General features: G+C 37.4%; 1 protein-coding gene across 3 annotated transcripts in view; it reads left to right on the forward strand.

Moving 5' to 3' along the window:
• The first annotated feature begins 778 nt into the window (after positions 1-778).
• The window catches only part of nck2a (NCK adaptor protein 2a), a 32053-nt gene continuing 11809 nt past the window's right edge, over positions 779-21022 (forward strand). Inside the window, exons 1-2 of one of the 3 annotated variants that reach the window (XM_055032211.1) lie at positions 779-1005; positions 5983-6062. The gene's annotated coding sequence lies outside the window, so the exon portion shown is untranslated. The remainder of the gene's footprint in view (positions 1006-5982; positions 6063-21022) is intronic. The other 2 variants (XM_055032210.1, XM_055032212.1) reach the window with 2 other exon arrangements.

Raw genomic sequence — 21022 nt, forward strand, 5'->3', positions numbered from 1 at the left:
CTCTGAAGACCGACATCAGGGATGATTTGACCCAGTCATCATGCTTTCACAATTTACCTTTGTCAAACCAGCTCAAATCTTTATGCTTGCCCATTTTTCTGCTTTAACAGCACTCACAGACAAATAATATTCTACCTGTTAACATGTGTGATAATGAAGACATACTCAGCTTTATTCAATTTAATTTTCAGTGTAACAGAGGTCTTCACTTCCAGTCCTCAAGGGCCTCAGTGTCTTTTAAATGTGTCTTTGGTCCAAAACACCGTTCTCAATCGGCTGAATTATTTCCTCAGTACTGAGTCAATTTCTCCTGATTCCTGCTCAAGTCCTGATCATTTGACTTTGGTGTTGAAGCAGAAACACACCTACAAGTTGCAGGAAATTGGCCATCAAGGCCCAGAGTTGAAGACCCAAGTTTGTCTAATTATCTTATGATAGTAAAAATGGTTTTCTCATGAAAATGGAAAAATCAAATCTTTTATTTTATTTCTTTGGGAGAATTAATATTCTTTACTCGTAATAACAGAATTATCATCTCAACATTTCAGGGTGAGAAAATTCTCTCATAATGACCTGATAACTATTTTAGGACAGCAAAAGTCCTGCATAGTTTTGAATGAGTGTCTGCAGCAGGGTATCTATTTTTGTAGCTCATTTATTAATTCAAACATAATTAATGAGCTATGTTTGAATAGCTCATTAATTATGTTTTGTTTGTTTTATTGTGAAACGTCTGACCGGAAGTGCGCAGTTCGCTCTCGCTAGCTTGAAAGAAGTGTTCGAGGTGGAGGCAGTCAGTCTGCGAAGGGAAAACAAGCGAGGACAGGTCGGGCACCACTTGCCCAGCCCGTGTTTTAAACGAAGGAAAACTGGTGGAGGATATGTGGATGTGAGTGGGCTTTTCGTCACTTTCCCGCGGGCTCGGTTACTTCTCGTTCGGCTCTCGGGCCGTGGCGTGTTGAGCGTGTCGCTGTTTTGCCCATTCTCTCTGGAGTGAACACTCAGGTAAGAGCCTGCAAACCTCACAAATGAACCGCGTTAAGTTGGTGGGGCTGAACCGGCTACTTTAGACGCTTTGGCGTCTTCACGGTTTAGTTTGAGCCGCCTTTGAGGAGACTGAAAAAGTGTGGTAAAAGTTGGGACAAAGACGGCGGCTCGCTGGTGTCACTTTCACGCTTTGACGCCTGCTCTTTGTCCACTCAGATGTGGTCCAACCGCACGTCGAGCTCAAACCTCAACTCGCCCCCGACTCATCTCCTTTCACCCCCTGTCCACTTTTCTTTCATGCTTACAGCGAAATCAGGAGCCTTACGTTCATCTACATCACAATTCCCCCCATCTTTTTGTTCGGGGCCACTTAATAAAGGCCTGCAAGCGAGGGCTGCGATCCACAAAACAGGTCTTGAGAAATCTCCATGTAGTGAGACATCTGCTTCTTATTTGCGGTGCCCGTCACATTTATTGTCTGCCATAAATCCAGACGGACGTTTTCTCATTCATTCAATCGCAATGCGCCCTGTTGTGCCGTGGATCTCCTGCTGAACAGCCCACACAATGACCCGCACTTGCCAAAAACACTGGAGATTGGCGACTGGTGCCACATGCCTGGCTTTGTCAATGGTTCTAGTGGCTCTCATTGGGAACTGCACCATCCATCCCCCTAATTACATGGGCTTGCAGTAATTTTAGGAGTTGTACAGATTATCTGGAGTGTCTATCAGGTGATCAAGGTGTGTAGGTTTAAGATATTCGTCTGAGAGAAAGTGATAAGTAATGGCAAAATAAATGATACATTTTTGCATCTTTTTAGTGTTTTATAATAAATGTAAGGTAAATGACTTTATTTAGCCAGTCGATCACGTTACTTTTTTCAGAGTATATTATTACCCAGCTTGGTAGAAATTGGACAATAATTTAGAATGTGGTTACACTTTAAATAAGTTGAACTTGTGAAAATAATAATACAATAACACCCTCGGAGGAGCATTATCTTTCGTATCCCATAATAATTGCATATAAAATGTAAGGCATTGTCTGTTCCTCGGTTCTCATGACAGATTGTATCGTTAAACCTGTGGGAAGCGTTCACTTGCTGTAAATGATTGTTGAATTTAGTGCTTTTTTTAACCGAGGAATAATTTGTGGGCCTTTAATGTGTCGAGTTTTATTCATTAATTACAGAAAACAGAGATCCTTTTAAAAATGTCTGTTTAATTGCATATTTTACAGTTAATTTCTAGCCATATGATTTCAATGCCAGGCCTGTTGCTGTGAGCTAACATCAGCAGTGATGGTCTTGGTTCAGAGTCAAAATGAGTAAATCTATATCTGTGACCATTTTAAGTTTTTCTTTTTAATTGATGCAATTGTCAATCTTTTATTTCTTGAAATGGAAGAAATGTTGTGTTGCATATTGCTACTTGATTTGGAAAAAGATAAAAAAAAAAAAAAAAAAAAAAACTAATCAATATGATTTATGCCAATACCATTTTTTCATCAAAACAAAACCCATGTTTTCTCTGCCTTACCAATTTAAATCACTTAACCTGGGTGTGACTTCAGTTCCAGCTCAGATTTCCGAGACACATTGAACACATCTTAAGCCCTATGTTGCTAATAGCAATGGTAAAAGAAAAAGATAACTATTGATATTCTGGGTATGTTCACTATATTAGTGGGGTTTTATGAACCCCAAATAGGTTATAAAAATTTTTAAGGGGTTGGTCAAGCGAGTAACCCCATCACCAATCAAGTGGTTGGAGCCAAAATGGCGTCCAAAGGCTGGTTGATGCCTGTATGCCTAGTTTCTGTGGGTTGTAAGATGCATTGTAGTAATTATCATTGATTCATCAGCATGTTTCTGAAGTGGCCCTAAATTATACTGCAGGTTTGCAATGTTAATGAAGGGGTTACAGGTGCAAGGAGGCATCTATTCCTATATTCAGTGACACGTCCATGGCACACCCATTCTGCTGACACACCCTCTGAGTTCACTACGTTATTATTTTAAGACTAAGATAAGGTTCACTCAGCTGTTTTACGTAGGTGGACGGCAACAGCACATTCTGGACTCCTAGACCCGAATCACAGAAACTATAATAACATGTGAAGCAGAGACACTTTGAGCTTTGAATACCTAACATTTTTATCATCTCAGAAAGCTGAGTGCAGGCTGATTGGATATTTCAGATATAATACCAGGAAGAACAAGTTGTATATTTACTTTACTTGGCTCCAATCTCAATTTCTCAGAATAAAATTTCTCTGAATAATCCTTTGTTTCAAATCTTTTTTTTTAAGATGAGAGCTTTAGATTTTGAATTGGTTAAAGAAAAAATGTTAATTTGTGCATAAAAGGTATTTTTTTCTTGCTTTCTCACCAGGAACAATCATTTATACCAAAAACATATGTGAAGCAACACTATGTTTGAGAGGAGCAACTGTTAAAATAAATAAAATGAAAGTAAAAATTCTTGTTTACTGTAGTATTGATGGTTAGCTTGGTTAACATTTGTAAGTAGTTTTTCAAACATCTCACTGACTGGCTAATTGTTTTAGCATTAGCATTCGTGTTAGCTGAGACGCGGTGTGTCCTCTGAGCGTAAATCGATTCAGTTTTTGAATTTGACTTGCCGATCACCAGTCATGCTCATTAACTGACCAATAACCATTTCCCGGGTGCATCCCAAGAAGACGCTGGCTTGTTGTAACCTTGAAAATCGGAACCGTCTCTAATGTTTGTTTTGTTGACAGTCGATCAGAAACAGAGTGCTTTGGTAATGCTTTCGGTTTACCAATGTTTCCTGTTGGTCTTTTTAGCGTTCACTTCCTTTTTATTTTTGGAATAGAGCTCACATCGGAAACATTTCTTTATTGTGTGAAAGGGATGACAACATAAAGACTAGATTTCATTGTGATTTGGATTAAAACTGTTTTTTGTGCCATCATTTTGTTTATAAGAATAGATTTCCTTTGTTTTTCCTTTTTATTAGCTGGAGGTTTTGAGCTTCAGCCAACAACACGTTTTAAGACCATTTTAAAAACAATGCATATTCAAAAATGGACAGTTGAGAATTAAGCAAAGTATTATATGCAAAATAATTGCCAGTACAGCATAAATTGAAATTTCACACTCAGTTGTTTTACTAGCTATCACAAATGAACAAAGTCGAATGTTATAAAATGGTAACCATTGGGTACTTGGTGATTCTTGGTCCAGTTCTAGTTGTAATATTAGGGATATAAAAAATAGTAAACTTAGTTAATGATTAATATATAATTGATGTATGTTGTTTTATTGAACATAATGTGCTGAAGACATAATGGCAGCTGGTTAATGACATAACAAAGTTGATTTTGAAAACATGTTTTTGTTCCTCAGCACTTTAACAGCAGTTTGATGCAAGACGTGTGAACTGAAAGGACTCTGAGCTTCTAGGTTCGGTCGTGTTGCTGGCTACTGCTTCAGTATATAAAGTATCTCAATGTGAGCTCCTGGGTTTGTTCTCCCTTATTGTTCAAAAATGTATGTACTTTTAAGTTTTTGCATTGGATCTCTGTTTAGATGTAGTGATCCAATGAGAAATATCTTGACAGATGAAGTCTTTGTAAGTGCAGTCATGACATCAGACTAATTGCTCCTCTTCCTCTCCTGCTTAATGCGTTTGAAATGTCCTGAGTCACTGCTGGTGGTTTAAAGGCCGACATGCCTTCGTCTGATAGATTTTATTAGAGGTTTGAAACCTTTAACTGTGTTTGTGGTGACTTTTTCAAAAATATGTACAAATAAATAAACAAAATGGAGCAGAAACATTGCCATAGATCTTGTGACTTTCCTATTGGGAAGTAACTAGAATATTTTTTGTGTATTTTTAGGTGTACTGTTTAGGATCAGAATCATTTTGCTATAATTAATAATCTGTCCCTTATGGGGTGTGTATTTTTATTTTTTTTTTGTTTATTTGCTTGACAAAATACATTAACTTAATTTTTAGCCGTAATCTTTAGGATCCAGAAATGGGAAAGTATGCTTACAAAGTGGAAATATATTTCACATATGGTATTTTTGTCCTGAGGAGAGCATCATGTTTGTTTCCCTTTGGGAAAATTTAAGCTCTGTAGTAGCGAAAGAGAGAGAGAGAGAGAGAGAAATTAATAAGTGTAGGAACAGATGGACGGTCCGGACACAGAAAATTACTCATGAAGATCATCATGTTGATAGCAAAATAAAGGCCTTTGTCTTAGTGGGGATCTGTAACCTGGTGAATGGGATTGTTGTTAAACTGGGAGGACCAGCAGCCGTAATAGTTCAACCGGTTCCTATGACCCAGTGATCTAGAAATATGGTAACTATTGCACTGTGTTTACGTCTGTGGTGATGTTAGTGGGATTTAGAATTAAAATTGTATTATAACTGCTTAATTTCACACGCCTCTTTGTTTTTAAGAGTCACTCCAGGTCACAGTTCACAAAATCTTCTGTATTTTAAACATGCATATGATAGGTTGCTCTATAACTTAACTGTGTTTGAAACTAGGGAACCTTTTGGTAAAAAGTTTAGCTTTTAAACATTAATTGCATGGCTTAATTGGTTTAAGATCTAATGCTTTTTGTAGTCATTCCCTTTTTCTTAACGCTCAATATTGTGCTGGCTCATTGTTTCAGTTCTGACTGAATATCAACTAGAACTGAATTATTTCACAATTCTTGCAGCTTATTTAAAGCACAATTTATTAATTGTTTAGTGTTAAACGTTGAATTATGAGACTGATCTGTAGCTACTGGTGGGTGCCGGGAAAATGGTTATTTTAAGGATTTTGATAAAGTGTCGCTAAAACATGTAAAACCCTTAAATCTGAATATAGGATCATAACAATTGTGGTTCTACTGCTATTTCGGGGACTAAAGAGCAACCTATGAGACAGTGCTTAAAAACTAAGCTACTTGAAAAAGTTGTTTTTTTTTTTTTTCTCATAACGCCAGTGCGGGTTATTGTTGCTGTCTCTAACTCCAGCCCTTCAGAGCCATTGGCCTTCAGCTTGCGTCCATCGTGCCGGAATCAGGTAAATGGCATTGAACTTTGATTCAGATGTTTTTGAGAAAGAAACAAAAATAATAATTGCTGGGAAGTGGCTCCTGAGTACTGGAGTTTGAGACCTACGGTGTATAGTTTCAGCTGGTAAGCTTGATTCATGAATACACCCATAGTATCCAGGCATAAGAAAGAAATGAAAAATTATTATTATATTTTTTTACTTTTTGATGATAAAAAAAGTATTTGAAAATTAAATGCTTTATTGGACATATGATTGGACAAATAGATGTAAAAAAATAAAACTTTTCTGTATTTGTTTTCAAATAACCATTTGCAGTGCAGCATTTGTGTCCTTTTCTATTCCAAATATGTCAAATTTATTTTTGGTTGCTAATGACAAATTACTTATTACTGGATTTTTCCGTCTTCCTGCAATAGGTGCTCCCACATGGTGCCTATAGTCATGAAGGAAGCATCATGAAATTGTAGCTTTTTTGCAACTCAGTGACTCATTTGAACATCATTATTGCAATGATTCCCAAATGAGCATTCTGAAATTAAGATGTATTAAATGTGAATACAGTGGAAATTTACACAGACAACAGAATCTGTGCTATGAGGTGACAGTATACTTGTATACTAAAATGTAGTTGAATCCAGTATTGTTTTTTTGGAGGTTTGAAAACGGCTAAAAACCTTTCTGATGGTGAACAATACGTTGACTCAGGTTAACTGTGTGAGCTGTGGTTGTGCTTTGTGAACTTGTGCAACACTGAGCACCGAATGATAATTAATAAGTATTTAAGTTACATGAAACAGCCAAATCAATTACAATGTTAACAGATAATAGGCTCATTAAACATATTTTTGCTCCAAAAATGATTAAAGCCTGCCAAATCTACGCTGGGATCATCTGATGTCGGGATGTTGGAGCTACATCCATTTGTGAAAATGTTTTTTTTTTGACAAGCTATTGTACATTTCAAGTATGCTAAAACGTTGATTTGTTTTATTTCTTAAGTCGTTTTGTTGTCAGTGTTAAACTTGTTTACATTTTTATGTCATTCAGACATGATCTCGTCCTGCTTCTTTCATCTGTACTCACTACTCTTCTTTTTATTTTCTCCTATTTATTCTTTTTCTTTAACATTCGTCCAGTCATTGTCTCCTTTTGCCTACACTCAGTCTTGAGTTCCCAATTAATGCCAGACAATTAATGGCAGGGATGGCAAGAAAGGGCAGGAAACTGGGAGAAGTGGTAAGTTTGTGAGTAAATATGGTAGAAGCCCAGTTTTCCACAGAAACCAAAATGCTTTTAGTGGCGTATGATAAGACCCAAGATGGCATCGAAGGGGATCACTAAAGTAGCAGAAGCTGACGAAAGTCTTAACTCGTGTCTTCATTGACTGGTTGGAAGGCCAACTTTTCCGTGTTTGCTGGAGATGGGAAATGGTAAGGGTCTGTGCCCTTCTGGTAATGGTCAGGGAGAGGAAAAACATCTGCTGTGTAGATCCATTGGATGGAAAAGGAGAACGTTCTCTTCCTGGAATTACTTTCATCTTTGGGGATCTGTGGGATATAATATGTGGGAATATATGCAGCTGACATGCGAGGGTTTTCTCAGACCAGCGACAACTGTGAGTCATGTCATGCTATTCCCCAATGCTGCGTCCATCTTCCTGTTTTAAATCAAGACCTTTTGACTTGAAGAACCACTTAAAGCAGTCATTTGAGTTGATGAGTTTTACCCTTTCTTTGGCCTTAACCGCGTCTCACCAAATGCAAATCAAAAAGGGAATGATGAAACCAGCCAGCGACAAATTAATGTGCAGCAGTTTTCCGGACTGCTGGGAAATTAAACTCCTACTTTGAGGAAAATTCTCATTTTTCTTCTTTACTTGACGGAACGCGTTTCAAGACGAGGGAGGCTGTGATCCGTTCGAGGCTTTCTAGAAGATCGTCTTGCAGATTGTAACTTCATCTTCTCCTTACTCAAGGAAAAGTGAGCATAAATTTATAAACATGCGGCGAGTTGCTCGTTAAATTGTAACAGTCCCCCCACTCTTTCCTTTAATGTGTATGGGGATTGTCTTACACGGAAGAAAATTACCAGTTGAGCCATCAGGAGAGACGTGATGAGAGTGAAATCTAGCGGGTCGTAACAGGAAATTTTAAAATTGGGACAAAAGCTCACAAATATAACTCGTTGCTAAAACTGAACAACAAGGAAAAAAAGCAAAAACTGTAAACAATGTTGATGAATGGATAATTTTTTTTTTTTAAAGCAGGGTAAAATGTTAATAGTTTACATGTGAACCAGACCGTTTTTCATTTGTTGGTGGATAGTTGTAATCGCATCATTGTGGGTGCATTGTCTGTGAAAAAGGTTCAGAGGAAAATGTTGCAGCTTGTCTGACTCATAAAGAGAGTTCAGCTTTTGTTTCAGAGTTCGTTCGATTCTGTTGTTCTCGGCAGAGGCTTTGACGGGCCCTTCACGCTCTAATTGATTTAATTAAGTGGACGTACATCCCCCCCTTTGGCTGTTTTAATGCACAAGCTGACAGCATGCAGACACGCATCATGCTATCTCAAACTCCACAACATGAGCTTTGCTTATCTGTGTTTCACAGAACGATCCAAGTTTCCCTCCAGAGCATCCCAGCCCACGTAGCATCAATCCATCTGTGGTTCAAACTCGTTGACGAACTTGGGCCATTCTTGTGGATGCCGCAGAAGGCATCAGCGCTCTAATAAATGTGGAAAAATACATTAGGAAAACATGAAAATAATCCTAAAAAACTTAGGCTCATTGTTTTGTCAGGTCAGATAATTTATTCCTTACAGAGGTGGTAGAGCTGCATAATATTTATCACAATCATGATTTTATATACTTTCTGTAATATTGTTATATAGACATTTCAGTGAAGCTAGATTTCACACTCTTTTGTAGATATTCTTGGTATATGGCCTTTAAAACAAGGTTTAAGGTTTGAGTGCTTCAGTTTAAAAATCCTAACAATGTATTAGGGAGGTCGAGATGTGCAAAATATACTTGGCTATTGTTAATATTTTAAGGTGCTCATTTTCTGTCATTGGTTGAGACTGATGACAAGACGGGGATGTTGTCCACTAATGAAATTACCAATCATAAAAGGAAGTCATGTTTATGATTAGTAAAAGTTACTTCCTTCCATGTAGTTGTGACTCATAAAACCATACCTTCTCTGTTCTCTGCAAAATGTTATTTTTCCTCTGGTGGTTTTATTCTAGCCCAAGCACAAGAGGGAAAAGGAATTTCATCTTTCTTATGCTTATGTTTACAAATGGGGGAACAAATACAACAGGAAGGTATTAAATTTAGATTCATCGGACACTTTCATTTTGATATTTCCTCTGTTGGTAACTGGTAGAAAAATAATGCAGTTTCTCTGAGTGGATGGAGCTGCAGGTGAAGCTCCGTCTGATTAAAACTGAATCTGCAACAGGTGGGGATGTTCGTTGGTGTGTGATTGTAATTGACAAAAAAAAAATATATAGAATTTTAGCTAACAGCAAATTAATTAAAAGATGCAGCTCGCTACATATGATTGGATTTCTAAACAAACTGCTTTACGTCAGGTAAAGCTACAGGTAACTGCTTCAGGTAAAGCAAGATACTTCCTAAGTATCTTGGCTACTTCTGAAGTAGCCAAGATAATAAATTCTGGCACAGCACCATCATTAATTGGGTGACTTCACAGAAGTCGCAGTGTAGATGTGTAAATCTTAATTTTAGAGAGTTTTCTGGAACAAAGGCATCAACATTTTTCCAAAGGGCTTGGCTGATTTTAAGGTTTTGTCTGACAGTCTAGTTATTTAGTATAACCGGTTTCAGAGACTCGGACTACAGATAAAGTTTAACAAACTTCCAGCCAGAAATCTGCTTGGGATGTGACTTTGTCTTTAGTATATCTTGACTCCTTTATACATTGGGGTCCTATATTACATTTAACTCAGCTCAACGATAAAGGGTTGCTTTAAAAGATTATGGGCAAATCCTTGTATCTAAGGGAAGTGCCCAGACTACATACAGAAAAAGGAAAAAGAAAGCAGGCATATACAAACAGTGAATGCCTGTGCTGAGGCATGAATTAAGTGAGGAAGTGTGAATGGAATTTGACTCCAGTGTAAACCTGCCACCAAACCCACCGCTTCCACTGCAAGGCCAAACAGAGCTGCAGGAATTGCAAAATGGATGAGACAAGACACAACAGCAACCAGCAAACTGATAGTTTCTCCTTTGTCAGCAAAGAACTCTGACCTATCAGGTTGTTTCTTATGATCGTTAATTCTCTTTTTGCACTTTATTCATCCCATTATGGAAATTCTGCATGCTGCAAAATGTTGAAGGGCTCTTTGCTGTGTGAAAAAGCACGCACTGCAGCAAAACTGCTCCATTATTTACCCATAATTTTAGTTCTTTTTGCATTCACTGGATTGGTAATTGCATAATAAATTTCAAAATTACAATTTTATGCCTATCAAAATTATCTTAGAGGTGTTAAAGCTGTAAAGAAACTGCTAAGAGTAAGGACTGAACAGCAGAATGGTCAACACGACGCTCTTCAGAACATAAAAGTAGTTCATAAAAGGTTGTTGCTGTCAACTCCTCAGCTTTATTGGGGTGTAAATATTGGTAAATTAGTCTCAAGAATCCTTACATGACAAGGCTTCTGCAGAAAACCCTCAGAAATATGAGCAGAGCCATATTGGTGTGAACAAATAGGTACACAAAACCATTTGATAATTTAGCACTTTAGAACTCTAACATTTTAAATTCAACATTTAAATTCGTAATTTAGTTCATTGATGAGGGCTGACTAAATGTACCATCAGTATGTTTGAACTGCTAGTAATCTGTCAAGTCTATGTATTTAATTTGACGTTTTAACACGTAAATCTCTAACTTTTTGCTTAAATGTCTAGACAAAATCCAATAGAAAAAGAAGGATATTGGTGTTGGCTTTGCTACGGATATTTGATCAGTTTGGCTCCATTGTTACAATAAACCATGAAACAGTTTGAGAAGTTAACCAAGTCTGAATTATAAATGTTTTGTGATGATTAGCTTAGTTTGGGGTTCTGTGTTTAGACGGGGTTCTAGAGGGAATTGAAGTACCTGTAAATACACATAATTTAACCCATTGTCGCATAAATTTCTGTGAACCAACAGGACAGTTTCCATCCTTTTAGATATTTCTCTTCTAGATTTATTCAGAAATTCAAACTGTACTACTAGATATTACCATGTGATGTGGTGCTGCTGCATGCATGAATGTTGATTCAATTGCTGGAGAGAGCAACATGATCGGCCTTGTCTAATCCATTTGTGCACTCTTATATTTCCTTCAACAGGCGTATACTCAGACACACAGCCACATGGTTGCAGGTGAAGTGAGTCCTGCTTTATTTATAAGGTGTGCAGCTCAGAATGCCACACGATTCTCCTGAGGATTCACGTTTGCGTGCTCTGTATTTGGCTTGTAACCATCCGCTCTTTGCTCTCTCTCACTCTTATATGCACTTGCTACAAAGCATCTGTTTACCCTTTTCGTGCAGGTTTAGCTTGGCAGAACTACATCTGTTTGAACGTGACCTTGGCAGTTTACAGCGAGCTGCCGGCTGACATCTGCTGACTCTGGCGCTTCACGGTTTTATGTTGAAGGAGTGATATCATCTGCATGTCACAGAAGCAGGAATGCCTTTGTGTGTTCAGGCCAGAGCAAATCACTGTAGCCAGCAGTGGAAAATGTCAAGCTATGGAGCCCAGCAGTGCAGAAACCATCTTGGGAGCAGGAGGGCTTAAATGGATTGAATTATCAGTCAGAGGGGTGGACAAAGAGGAGACGGCATTAATGGGGATGGCAGGACAACTGATGATATAAATAAAGGCTGCAGGAAAAATCAATGTTTATTAAAATCGCAGCGGTTTCAAGATCTTGTTTTCACTAGAGGTACAATCTTAATTTGGAAATAGAAAATCTTCAAAAGGTCTCCAGAATATAAATTTGATACAATCAATACTGTCTCAATCATTTTCTCATTGGTTACATTTATTTGTATGATTCATGGTGTTAGGAAACAATGATGAGATTATTTGTTCCACATTTGACGTATTGAGCTTTCTTTGACTTTGACTGTAATTGTAGTTAGAAATGTACGGATAAGGCTCTTCATGGCCAATACAGATTTCCACTTTCATTCAATGTCTGATCTGCTGATTTTGGCCTGTAACATTTTATAATCTATTTTACTGAATGTAGCAAAATAAAAGCTAATCTCTGACCATTTGATTGTGATCAGTTTGTTACTTTGATTGCAGATATAATTTGCTACTAAAATGCTATCACTTTTGGCTGATAAACACCCTAAAAGAAAACTTCCTTTAGGCATTAAAATCATTAGCTGGTAGTCTGATTTTTGTGATTTTTTTTTTGTTTGTTTTTTGCAGTGAAGCAAGTTCTCCCTTGTTTTTACTCTTTTCTGAAAACTTCTTGATTAAATTAAGCACATAAGGCACAATGTAAGCTTTACGTGCCGCTATGTTTCCGTCATAGTTTTGAGAGCATTTCTTGTGCCTCGCAGATCAAAATTAGGTTGTGCAACAAAGGCAAATAAACACAAGCAAGAATGACGAGCAGAACGGCAGCAAAAACTCCCTGCTCAAATTCCTTTAGAGACGTTTCCCATGTGTATCAGAAAAGTTGGTTAAATATAGACTCTCCAGTCAGTGATGGAACATTTCATTCATGAAAAATAAAGTTCAGATGAAAAAATAATTTTCCGAAACTCTTTGAAAACAAGTAGAATTCACTTTTTTTTCTATAATTGTCATCAACAAAGATAATTCTTTGCTTTCATTGACTGTTTTATTGACTGTTGCTTTGTCTTCCACCCCACATATTGCCAGTAATTTGCTCATTTTGAGTTTGTAATTACTGTATATTCATGTTGGGGATCTAAATCTTTTCTGGTTTACCAGTCAAACCTCATTGAACTGTTCAACAAATCTAAAGGGAAGCTTGACAAGTCTTAATGAAATACACTGTCAACTTATTTGAAAACCACTTAGTTATTTAGGCACTTGGTGGCGCTTCCTGTGAAGTTTAACGACATTTTAATGAAACACACAAAACTAACTCTGTAACTTTATTGCCCCACTGGGACCAGGAAATTACCAGGTTAAAGTCTAAGGTTTAAATTCTCCCAAGGCTGGAAACTCAAGACCCAGTCACTGTATTGATGCAAAAACTGACAAGATTCATCCCAGTTGTTTTGTTTTTATTGTCCCACGATTCACTTTCCAAGAGCACTAATGGGATTAATGCAAATGCTGTTAATGTTGAGACCACTTTGCTTTAAATCTTGGTCCCAACAGAGGTGAAACACAAGTGTCTAACCTTAAAAGGCGGATAATTATTGCGTATTAGTGTTGTCGGTTACAAAAATGTTCATACGGCAGTTTGTGTAATCTCTATTTGTGCCCAACTGGTTTGCATCACATCACACTGCGCCTCATGCATTTTTATTAAAACATTGGGCTGTTCTCTCCTGGGAGCCTGAAGGTAAAATCTGATCAAAGGGAATAATTCAGGCTTATAGCTGAAGGAGGAGTAGGGAGAGAGTCACTGGAGCAGAGAGTGCAAGAAGGTAAATCTCAAGCCACAATTTTAGTCAGTTGTGGTTTGTGTTACCCAAGGAAGAAACAATAAATTTCGAGGAGAATGTCTGGATTGTTTTCTTGCTTCATAGTTGGTCAACTTAAATGTTCACATCAGTCTGTTGAGACGAGTTGGTACTTAACTAAATCTAGTCACCCGTTAGGTTTATAAAATTATGTTGTTTTCAGCAGTTGTGATCCTTCTTATTGATCTCTTAAGCTACAAGTAAGGAATTCATGCTAATTATGCATTTGCATTCTTCAAAAATCTGGTTCATCTCCCCTGTTACCTCATTAACAGAAATCCCTGCGAAATTGGTTGCTTGTAGGAAATCTGACAGGTTTATGTAAATGTGCGTTTTTGCCTTGCCTTCATTTCACCATGAGGTTACATCTAAGACTGTTTCTTTGCTTTTCCTTTCTCCAGATTTTCTCCAGATTGTTGGGTCATTGCTTCATTGGGTCATTGCTTCTCATATTGCTTTTGTCATTGAACTTTATCTGGTTTCATTTTTCACCAGTGATCGCCACAAAGATTGTTTTTCTTTTAAATTTTTATTTGACAAAGAAATGGAGAGACATTTTGTTTGCAAGTAATGGAAGTTTTTACTTACTGGAATAAAGTCATAAGATATTTAAACACTGCCAGGTTGGAAGGCATTAAAAATGGACTGCATTAACTCTTATCTTGTAGTCCTCTTATGTAAAAACACTTATTTTTGGTTGGTTGGCAATAATATCTCAAATTTACCAAAAATATAAAATATATTACCAATCATATTGCTAAATCATATATTTTATCAAGTTGAATGGACTTTCACAATCATTCAGGCACACACCTGATGCAGATCAAGTTGGTGATCAAGATGATAAATCTCAAGAGTGTTGGGAACATTGTGGTAATGGAAAAGAGAGCAGTGATGGAAATCTGGGTCAGTTGCAATCAATATGTCTGGTTTTCTAATATTGTGTAGCTTTGGTTTATTTTAGTTTCTATTACCTGTTTTGCATATGTTCCTTTTACAGAAGTTTAAACTAAAAACAATGTTCCACATTGACTGAACACCAATTGCTTGCTATGCATAGTTTAAAATAATAGGGAAATGTTTGCATTGTCTGATGCTGAAGTAGTTTGGTAATTACTTCTCTTTTGTGAAGAGTTTCAAGAATTTGGCGACTGCAGTACCTCTGACCAAACGTGTCCTCAGCCCCTTTTTACTTGAGTAGATGCCCCAGAATCTGTCTTGCATGGATGGAAAATATCTATAGATATAAGCATAGGAAGAAGAACCCTGAACAGTATCATTTGTATAAATTACTGCATTTATAAGCCAGTGATAGACATGAATAACAAACATTGGATATTTTGTGTATCTTTGAGGTTGTATGCTATAAGTTAACCAAAATATTTCTATTTTAACTCTAAATGTGATGCTTTACTGAGGAAGACTTGAACCCTGTCATTTAGATCTTAAAAACAGATGTTTTTCTATTACAGCAAAGGACATCTTCAGTTCTTGATAATCGACTAATTTGATACAGAATTACTCTGCCTTGAATTCTTCTCTATCATTTAATTGTCGATCACATCATCATTTCATCCGTTTTTAACCAGAGGAAGAAAAAAAAAACAGAGAAAAAAAAAATTCTGTTTGTTGAAACTATGCAGTCACATTTTTCTACTTTTGTCCTGTAAGATGCACCACATTACTTGTTAAAATAAATAAAAAAAAGACAGGAAAAACCTTATGCTGGTGAGCATGTCTGCAAGGTAAAAAAAGGTTGTGTACAGAGAATTAGGCTATTTCATTTCCTGAGAACATGCTGCTCTGTAGAAGTGTCACATTATGTATTTAGAGTGCAGGGAGGTGTGCAACTGGAACAAACGCTGTGCTGTTGAGAAAGGAGACAAACCGAAATAGAAAAAGCATCCTAAGTTTTGAAGTTGTATTTAGGCCCATAAAAAAGAACAAAAACTGGGACTTATTGAGGTCTCTGAGCTCTAAGGCTTTTTTTTTTTTTTTTTTATCAACTTTTAATATAATCATAGTAGTGGAAAATTGAATCAAATTTGCATGTAGCATCATTCTGTTTTTAAATGAAGATATTAATCAAAACAGAATCTTGTATAATTTGAATCCAATCGTACTGGAGAGTAAAGTGTGATGCATTGCTGGAAGGAATTATTAAAAATTGGGACGCTATGCTCTTCTGCAGTTCTGTGTTTCTGAGTGAAATAAGAAATTCAAGCTGCAGTATGTAATATTTTGGGAAAATATTTTTTTCTATATTTTTTTTAATTCTTGGTAGTTACTGACAGCAGAATATGAGAGATAATCTGAACAAAATCTAGTTCCCATAGTAGTTATTCCTGCAGCCTTTCTGTCACTTGCAGTAATAATACATCGCTCTTATTCAAAAACAAGCAATCAGAGCCAGGAGGAGGGTTTTAGTGCTGTCAATAAAGCTCATGGATGCGCTGCTCTCACTCTTCTCCTGAACAGCGCTCAATTGTCTTTGAGGCTGAAGATACTGGTGTGCTGCAGATGGACTAATGGCAGTGAAGTGACATAAAGTTCTTGCAAAATTGCAAATTTCTCGACTTGTACATGCTCAAAAAAAAAAAAACCAAGACAGGAAAACAAAATTATACGCATGATGACAGGCAAACCTAAAAGGGAAGAATTAGGCAGAGCCCAATATAAAACAAGGTCAATCATCACAGCAGCTTTTTAGATGTAGCTACATGTGCTAAGAGGATTAAAAAATGATGCAGTTAGCCACATTTCTTCTTGGTAAGTAAGTATCTCTGCTCCATTTGTTTTATTTTTTTTAACAACATAACTACTACAGTATTACTGGTGATGGTCCAAATCTAGTTTTGCTCTGTAGGTTTTTGCTGCTTTTTTTAACATCATTGATAGATGACATTTACTAGCCTAGCAGACATCAGCCTACTATTAGTTTATAAATCCAAAATATTGTACAATTAAAATCAGCCATTGGAAATGTTTTTAACCATCTTCTGTGATTATATTTTCTAAGTATCAGTCTGTACTAATGCATAATAGGTGTTCTAATTGGTATATTTAAGTGTATTTACAGTAAAACGGAAATACATGGTTTAAATAGAACAATGTTGGTGTTGAAAATGGCTAGGAACTGCCTGATTTAAATATTTGGCTTAGTATCTTATTTCAAGTATTGTGAATTCCCCCTCTGCATGCTAAGAACATACTTGTATTTCAAATCAAGTTTTGAATCTTATAAAAGGCTTCATCAAAATTTTGAGCATAGACACCCAGAGGGAATGATTTGATTTTAATATAATTTGGACTGCATGAAGACCGGTGATGGGCATGTAAATGATTTGATTAACAAGAAGCTGAGCTGTCTCTAAACTGCACCAGAGCATATAAGCGGCGGCACCAGGAGTTGAGTGATCCACTACAGGCTGCGGCAATGTCAGTTTTCATCCGACACAAGGGACACACTCTTCACAACATGGCGAAGGATGACACGTTATATGTCGGTGACATCTTGTATCGCGGTTCTTTGACATCTTTATGCCCTACTATTGCACTGGCCTCATTCAAACCCAGAAAGTGCCTCCCGTCAAACTCTGTTCCTACCTGCAACACACATCACAGCTAATGAAGCACAGATATATTGTTGTCTCTGTTCTAGATGAGAAAGCTCCTTGCAAATCAAACCATTTGCATACTAATCCCTGGTCTGCATGTGCTCAATTATATCCAAATCAGACCAATCTTTCTGGGTAGTAAACTGGGTAATTTACTGGTTTCATTATCAGTCAGTGGTTTAGTGGCTGCCATAGGTGTATAAGTTGACCTTTTAGATCCATTTTAAACGTTAAACTTGACTTTAGCTTTTGTTACATACCAAAACATTCATTGGTCACAAAAGCAACCCCCAGGGGACCGCATTTCCATTTTGAGTTGAATTAGAATGCATTATTTTGCATCAATAATCTACCATTATTATCCAGAAACCCTTTATGTTCAACTCGCTCCAGAAAAGGTCAGCATTTTCGTTTAATCGGATGATGACATATCTGGCAGGCGATGCAGGTAATTGAAAAATGGGAAGTGATCATTCTGTTGGCGGTAGATTAATCAGATGCCGGTACTGGCTCATTCTTTTCCCCTTTCCTCTCCACTCTGTGGCTCTATAGCTCCCATTTGGCTTTGTGTGGCTCAGATTTTGTTCTTCAGAAAGGAGCTATCTAGAACTGAAGGGTGAAGGGATAAATCTGAAATTCATAAGGGAACAACTGTGCAGCTGAAAAACCGTCTATTTTTGCCCCCTTTGAGACTGATTGAAGAATCTGAATTTCCCCTCTTGGGAGACAGACTGAAGTGTTGACAGGAAATGAAAGTGGAATTGCTCTCATTGAAAGTATGGAAACATAGAAAAGACACTTTTTTAAAAAAAAGCTTTTTAAGACATTTTTCCTTAAGTCGGTGTGTATTTGAAACATAATTTAATCAGGGCCCAAGACTGCTGGCCTGAAGAGAACTTTATATAATTATTCTCTCGTTCCTTCAGAGATGAGGAACCATCAATATTTGTTCTTGGTAACTAGTGTTACTAATAGTAAATATCACATACATATTAACAGAACTTAAGAATCATGATTCCTAGTTACTGAAACTCTTATGTAAACAAAAGTTGTATTGTATAAAGTCAACTAGAAGTGTTCAAAATGCTCGTAGTTAATTTGTTTTCCTCATCATACTCACAGAAAGGTTTTAATGAATCCTGACTGATTCATTTGAAGTTCTTCCCTCTCTGAGTTTCCACTCTTTGGGAATGTTTTCATCTCAGCCACTAAAAATATACCAAGTGTGGACATTGAGGGCAGGGGAAGCCCATATATATTATTGACTTGCAGGATTTGCATCCATGGCATTTGAAATATGACATCCTATCGCATATTACATCAAATTACTCCTTTGCAGTTGTGATGCAGTTGTAAGATAATTTTATAAACCTCTAAGCTTCATGTTTTCGCTGTGTAACTGTGAGCATGTGGGGGAATTTAAGCCAACGGATCACAGTTCTGAGCTGAGTTGTGTAGATAGAGGATTTTTTGTTCTGTATTTCGCAATTTCTCGTCCTACTGAAGTACAGAGCTTCTTTCTGGAATACTCTTTTCATATTTTATTGGTTTTGGTCTGGATTTGCTGTAAAAACATTGAAACATGCCTGACTTTTCCTGGAAGCTAGTTTTTTCCCCCTTTCTTTGAATAACTGAGTCTGAAGAAGCCTCCTCTGTCTGTGACCAGGCTTGGCTCAGTTTTTGTGGTCTGACTCTTCCCACTTCTGTCCTATTTCCATCTAACTGCAAGAAACGCTTTTGATGTCATCCTGTTGTGGTTTGAGCTTTTTTTTTATTAATATGATGGCATTCATGTTCACAGCACCTATTTTTGTCCTCTGAGACTGAAGAGGAGTAACAAACAACCACATCATGGGGAGGCAGATGTACTCTACTTACACCACACCCTCTGTTTCAGGAGCTTTAGGGGGAAAAAAAGTGCTTCTAACATGTAAATGTTACAGACAGAAAACCTTTTGAGGTATACTCTCCAGTTCTATGGAGTGCGAGGAAATAAATCAGCAGCCAGCAAACATGTGGATAACATCTTCATCCCTAAGAGCTTGTGAAAGGTATCCAACTCGGCCTCGGCCTGGTTTTGTTGTCGGCGATGAATCATCTTGTGAGGACGAGCGTTGGAGCTCTTTAAATCACAAAAAAGCCTTGTCCGGGGTGGCTCTTGCATCAAATTTGGCTTCCTCCTGTTTCAGTGTTTCCGACAGCGATTGCCAATGGGGAGTAAAGCAGCCCGCCTCCTTCCTGTGAGAGGCAGCCACTGCAAACATTGTAGAGTGGACGGGGGGTGGAAAAAATCTCTCATTGGTTGAAATTTGGCAGCCTTTGACCTAAATGCCAAACACAGAAAATTCTGCCAACATTTTTTTTTTCACTTTAAACATTCCCTCTTTTTTATAATCCTCTTTTATTCTCTCTTCCTCTTTGATAAGTGTTGAAAGAGCCTCTGAACGCTCCCCCGTCAGCGAGGGGAGCTGTGAAGTGTCGTTGAACCCCAGCTCAGCAGTCTGTTGCTCATCTTTCTCTTTTAACATCTCTTCATAGAGGAACAGGGGGTCATGAGGAGTTTTAGCTGTAAATCCTTCCTTTATTTATTTTTTTACCCACTTCATCCAGATTTGTTGGTTAGCATCCAGTGAGCAAAACGTTTTCTTTACCACCTTTTTTGTCAACCAGCAATTACATGGCCCTAAAAAGGCAGCCAATAAAATCATATAAAATAGATGTTATTTTTAACATAACCAGATCTGTTTTTCACTGCTCTTGGGTTGTCGTAGACAGATTTCTGACTGCCTCAATGGGAGTGAGTCAGGAAGTCAGAATGAGCTCTCTCATGGGGTTGATTGCTGAGTGTTCATAATTTAGAGGAGCAAGGTTGTCAAAGATGCAGAAATTGATATCGCAGCTAAAGAAAGGAAACATCCTGACATTGTCATGTTAAAAAATCACGCTAAGAAACAAAATATTATTAAACCACTAAGAAATGGGACAATGGTAGTAAGCACTGAAAAGTTTTATGTATATTGTATTTATAGCTAGCAGGGAAAAAAGTAGCTTTTCAGTCCTTCATGTTGAAAACTGAAGTGAAACAGGATGTGTTTGTGGGATCCAAGAGTTTGCCACATGCCCTGTAAACAAATAACATGGTTTACCCCAGAAGATCCGCTCAGCCCTGTGGTTGAGGCACGAGGGCAGTCCACGAGTGGCCCACTACATTTGTGTGTTTAAAAAATGCCAAAAGTTAAAAAAATTTGGAGGTGGACACGCAGGCGTCATAATTTCAAAATAATATCACGTGAGGCCAAAAGGCAGGTGCAGGGCAGCCACAATTGGCGCCACTATACCTGGCTTAATCCGTCTTTACCGTAACTGTTACTGGTGTGTTAAAAAACGTATTTAAAACAAACAAATGACCCTTAGTCTGGAGAGGAGACTCAGGGTCTCACTCCGGTGATCTGGTGATCACCAAGAGCAGTACTATTCCAGACATAGCATTCACTGAAAATGATAAACTGCATAAAAAAATAAACCATCAGTACACAAGATGTAGACTGTGTAAATATGCTAACATAGTACGTGCTAAAATGTGAGATATGGCAATAAATCAATATTACACATGAGTAATATCGATAGATAATATATTCAATATTAT

This window comes from Poeciliopsis prolifica, unplaced genomic scaffold (assembly GCF_027474105.1).
Source record: "Poeciliopsis prolifica strain line A6 unplaced genomic scaffold, Auburn_PproV2 SCAFFOLD007, whole genome shotgun sequence".
Classification (NCBI taxonomy): Eukaryota; Metazoa; Chordata; class Actinopteri; order Cyprinodontiformes; family Poeciliidae; genus Poeciliopsis; species Poeciliopsis prolifica.